This window comes from Cynoglossus semilaevis, chromosome 8 (genome assembly GCF_000523025.1).
Source record: "Cynoglossus semilaevis isolate Cse_v1.0 chromosome 8, Cse_v1.0, whole genome shotgun sequence".
NCBI lineage: Eukaryota > Metazoa > Chordata > Actinopteri > Pleuronectiformes > Cynoglossidae > Cynoglossus > Cynoglossus semilaevis.
In genome coordinates this window covers 19,334,746-19,340,410 of record NC_024314.1, presented here as the reverse complement: position 1 = coordinate 19,340,410, position 5,665 = coordinate 19,334,746, and positions in this window count along the sequence as shown.

Below are 5,665 nucleotides of genomic sequence, written 5' to 3'. Positions count from 1 at the left end.
CGTCGACGGAGCGTTTAGCATGAAGGCTCTTCAAATGATGGTGAAATTAAACGCAGTAGCAGTAGTTATATGTATATATATATATATATATATATAAGTAATAAATCAAAATTAATTTAAAGTGTTAAACAAAAGTCACACTGAGGATTTTAACTTGTGTGACCTGCATCTGTTGCTCGGTTACCCTGGCAACAGGATGAAATCATAGAATCGCTCTTTCTTTTTTGTCCCTTCCATATCAGGTCAGTTAGGAAGTGTACATTATCCTCATGTAGGTTTGTGTCATTTTCAGACATTTTGAAATATATAAATAGCACATGCTGTGGTTGGTATTTTTTCATCACACCACTGCAGTACTAGCGTACTTCTCCTTCACTGCTGTGAGCTGCATGTTACGTTAGACACAGAGGCATCAATTGTCGTCATTTCAGTTGATCCTAATATCCCAAATATTCTGGTCACAGATACTTTGTTGCCATATCTGTTCTTTTAGGAGAAAAACTTTAGCGTCTTTTTGTCAACAACCCGTATTTCCCCACTCATTGTGTATCCTTGTGATTCTTCATATCGTGCACTCAGCATACATATAAGTGTAATCTGACATGGGATCTGTCTATAGCAAAATAAAAACATAGTGCAGTTACAGAGATGCACAAACTGTTTCCACCCAGTGTTATCATTTGGCTCTCATTAGGCTCATAGAGTGGGTGTGTATTCTGAACTAAGGCAGCCAGTGGAGGAAAAGTACGGTGAGACTAATGGATCATTAGGAGAGAGGGTGTCCTGAGGAGGCAGCAGCTAACATAGGGAACAGCTGACGATGAGTAACAACACCCTGTGCTTTGGCCTAATCTTGTTTGTGTTTATTTTGTGTCACTGCACAATAACAATGACCGACAGCCAAGGTTGACACCAAGATTTGTGTTTACAACAATGACCGACAGCCAAGGTTGACACGGTGAATTCTGAACTGTCACCACTAATTACTTTCCAGCTAATGTTTATATTAGAACGACGAATGATGGGGAAAGAATGTAAATTCAACCAAAAACCAGAGGTAAATACTCGGTAGACACATGGCAGGGCTTCTCATTAGTCTGTGACATTAAACCTGGAGGTCACTGATATTAGTTTCCCTTCCCTTAATTAAAAAAAACCTCCATTGACTCAGCATTAGGGTCATTATTTATATGAACAGCGCATTGTCAGCATTAACCGTTACAAAAACAAAACTGCAGCCAAAACATTAGTAAAAGCATTATCCAAAAAGATTTAGCAAATGTATGACAGTGACACCAAGAAATATAGGCAAAATATGTATAGTTTACAGGCTGAATAAACTGTATCTACGACACAGAGGAAGGCTGTTGTTAGTTTATAAACAAACTGGCTTAATTGTTGCTAAGAATATGCTTAAGGTTAACCCAAACAGAGGCAAAAATAAACCATTGTTTAAAAAAAACAAAAAGCTAAAAGAATCATTTAATCAAGTTTAAAAACAGCAGAGAGAGGTTTTCAGGAAATTACATCACTTTGCCTTTGGCTGTTTTTTTTTTTCTTCTTTTTTTAATTAAAGATGGGAAATGGTTCATTATGTTAGCATTTACACATTGAACACATCACTGTTCTCACTTTAAAACGTGTTCAAATGTTTTGAATTTGATACTAAATGTTAAATGAGCAGAAGTTCGAGCTTGTTAAACTATGGTGTTAGCCGTGACATCCTAATGAGATTGGACGATGACAGGAAACTGAAACAATTTTAACCATGTGAGGATCTTTTCTGAAGGATTTTTGGTTTCACCAGTAGGTGGGGCTTGATATGAAACAGTATGATTTAGAAAGCAAGAGACTGTTATCAAATTCCATTGAAAAATATTATTTTCTTTCTGCCAAAAAATTGTCTTCATTAGTTTATGTGACATTGACTGGTAGAACAATTGAATAACAATGGCTTTGCATGTGCCTTTCTTCAATTCCTGTGTGTATATCAGCTTTGTGTTTAACCAAACAGGATTTACACTGAATAATTAACTGTACAGTAATTACATTATTGTCTTCTATTACATATGGAATATATATTATTATAGTGAAAATTGTGTTCGGTTATCCAATGTAGGAAAAACATGTTAAAACACAATACTAATGGTTAGCATTAGCCTAGCCAATTAATGTGTTAATGGTTGTGTTCATTTTCAGATTTTAGTAAAAGTCTTTCCTACCACATCCAGTTAAAAATGCAGTTATATCGTCAAAATATTATCACAGTGCATTTCTTAAATCCAGATGTTTTTCTTCAGCCGCTAAAGCTAATTGTGTTACAGTTCTTGGGGACAGAGTTTAAACCGAAATAATGAGATAAGTTTCAAAATCCTGAGCAGCTGCTGTGGAAGAAAAACTGATTAGACTGGATTATTCTTCCAAGAACAGCAATTAAACATTTAAAAATAACGGTTTTTCATGGCAGCATTCTCTCTTTTTTTTTTTGTAATATTCTGAAAGAGAAAGGCTGATGAAACTGCCTCACAGGTTTGGATTGGTTCTCCAGCTGAAGCTAAAGCCACCGCTCTGCTGCACAAGCAAACAAGCTCAGCCTAATCCAAACATTCAGGTGGCAGAATTGAATAAGTAGACGGTGTGAAGAGTAAATAATAGATGCAACAATATAATGAGAAAATAGGACAGCAGCCACTTTGACAGCAGAGCGCTGGAGCGATTACAGGCACGAAGAGAAACAGAGAAAAAAGAGCCAGAGATGGATAACAATGGGCCGAGTACGATTTGTACTACAGCGGCATGAAGTCTGTTGGTGCTGATAATGGTCGCCACCATCAACACTGAATAACAATTTCTGCTCTTCACTCAACCCCCTTTGCAGATGTGCATGAATTCTCATCTTTGTATTCACCGTGCAAACTGGTGCAATCATCACATGGACACCCTACAGTCGTGGCTGTTGTATCAACAATGGGAGATAAATATTATCTGTCAGCACAGAACAGTGGAGCATGTGTCAAGGGTTTAGCATTTGATCAGGAATATATGTAATCTACTACAGACCTTTTTCTTGTCCAGCCATTGTTTTTGTGTTTATTTATTGTTTTTGTGTTTATTTTTTTTTATTTAGCTATATTTTTTTCAATTTTAAGCAAATTCTCGACCAGATAACCTTCAGTTATCTTTGTCTGACCCTTTTAATTTCAGTGAATCTGAAGCTATTTCAATTAGCCTTTAGGTTTCTCTACAATATTTGAATAATGTTTAAACTCAAAGTTATTTCTTTGCTATCTTGTAAATCTATTTTGTTCATTTATATTTTGAATATTTTATGATAGTATTTGATCCTGGTATGTTAGCTGTGTTTGATTAAGAATGCTCTAAAATATCAACCTTTTTACATCCTTCACTGACATAAGACTTTTTTGGCTTAGAAAAATTGTGCGATCAAAGCGAATAATAATAAATGTCAAATTACAAAACAGTTAAAAGAAAAACATTCCACTTCACTCACGTGACTCCATTATTTTGTCATTGTTGGTTTTGCCCTCCTTGAAAATAGTTTGGGCATTCTGCCTTTGGAGAAGAGAAAAAAGAGCCAGAGATGGATAACAATGGGCCGAGTACGATTTGTACTACAGCGGCATGAAGTCTGTTGGTGCTGATAATGGTCGCCACCATCAACACTGAATAACAATTTCTGCTCTTCACTCAACACCCTTTGCAGATGTGCATGAATTCTCATCTTTGTATTCACCGTGCAAACTGGTGCAATCATCACATGGACACCCTACAGTCGTGGCTGTTGTATCAACAATGGGAGATAAATACTATCTGTCAGCACAGAACAGTGGAGCATGTGTCAAGGGTTTAGCATTTGATCAGGAATATATGTAATCTACTACAGACCTTTTTCTTGTCCAGCCATTGTTTTTGTGTTTATTTAACATTTAGCTATATTTTTTCCAACTTTAGCCAAATTCTCGACCAGATAACCTTCAGTTATCTTTGTCTGACCCTTTTAATTTCAGTGAATCTGAAGCTATTTCAATTAGCCTTTAGGTTTCTCTACAATATTTGAATAATGTTTAAACTCAAAGTTATTTCTTTGCTATCTTGTAAATCTATTTTGTTCATTTATATTTTGAATATTTTATGATAGTATTTGATCCTGGTATGTTAGCTGTGTTTGATTAAGAATGCTCTAAAATATCAACCTTTTTACATCCTTCACTGACATAAGACTTTTTTGGCTTAGAAAAATTGTGCGATCAAAGCGAATAATAATAAATGTCAAATTACAAAACAGTTAAAAGAAAAACATTCCATTTCACTCACGTGACTCCATTATTTTGTCATTGTTGGTTTTGCCCTCCTTGAAAATAGTTTGGGCATTCTGCCTTTGGAGAAACCCAGAAGCCATAGTTTTTCAGTTTCCAAATTTACCCTCTACTTCCCGCTGACTCCGGTATTCCTGCATCCGTGTCATTTTTATCCCATGATCCATCTTGTGTGCTGGGAAATGGCAGATATGGGGCAAACGTAATGCTTAGGGCTGGTTCAGACAGTAAAAAAGAAGAGAGGCGTACATCAGGGAGCTCCATCTTCCTCTATCAGGAGCACAGCAGGGAGCAATTATTCATGCCCTTGAATCCTTCCTCACCCTGTGCCTGATAAGTGAGTCATTACTCTGCTGTAAAGGTGTAGCACATAACTGTGTGTTGGAACAGCTCTGTGCTCTGTTAATCAGCCTGGGAGTTGATCTACAGGTCTGGCATAGTTGCAAGTTGGTCAACAAAGAAAAGGGTTTTTCCGAGGGTGAAGCCACTTTTCTTTTCTTTTTTTTGCAGGGAACAAGAGTGGAACCCTAGAGATGTTTATAAATGGACCTCATTAATTTGACTGTTGTAGTTAACTGGGGATCATAAAAGACTAGGTTACTCCTCAGACTACGGAGGTGCAAATGTAGGATTTTTACTGGGCATGCAGAAGGTTCTGGGTTCAACGTCACCTTATCCTGAATCACCTATCCTGTTGGTGGTATGTCAAAAAAAGGGAATCCCCTGCATGAAATAAATTTTCAGGACCATGGTCAGCTCCCCGTCACTAATAGAGTGTGCGTTGCATGACCGTTTCTAACTCTTCCTGGAAAGAAACACATAACTCAGGATCAGAAGAGCAGGCTGGTCAGCTTAGTACACAGAATTAGAGAACATAGAACATACAGTTTGAGCAGTGCACAGGTTGTACGGCTGAAAAGGTTAAACCAGAAGATAGGACTGGATGAGAGTAACAGACGCCATCATTTGGAAGAGCAAAGGTGTTAATGAAAAAAGGGAAGATCTTGAAACCTCAGATGGCAGATGGTTTGTTACTCAGAAGAATCTTTAATGGAACCAGGCCGGTACAGGTGATGAGAGGAACCATCTGTTTGGCGTGGAGGGGTTGATGCTGGGAGGACAAGCCAAGCCTTACATGCTTGACCGCCACAGCTTTTCTCTGCTTGTAAATGAGATGAGGAAAACGGAGTAGTCAGGATGGAAATCATATAGTAGCACCTCTGTTGACAATCGTCTCACTCACGCTCTCATCACACTTGCGTCACCTCAGCAGTAGCTCGGCTGCTGTGCTGTCATTGGCTTCGGTTTCATCAAAATCAAACTGTTTT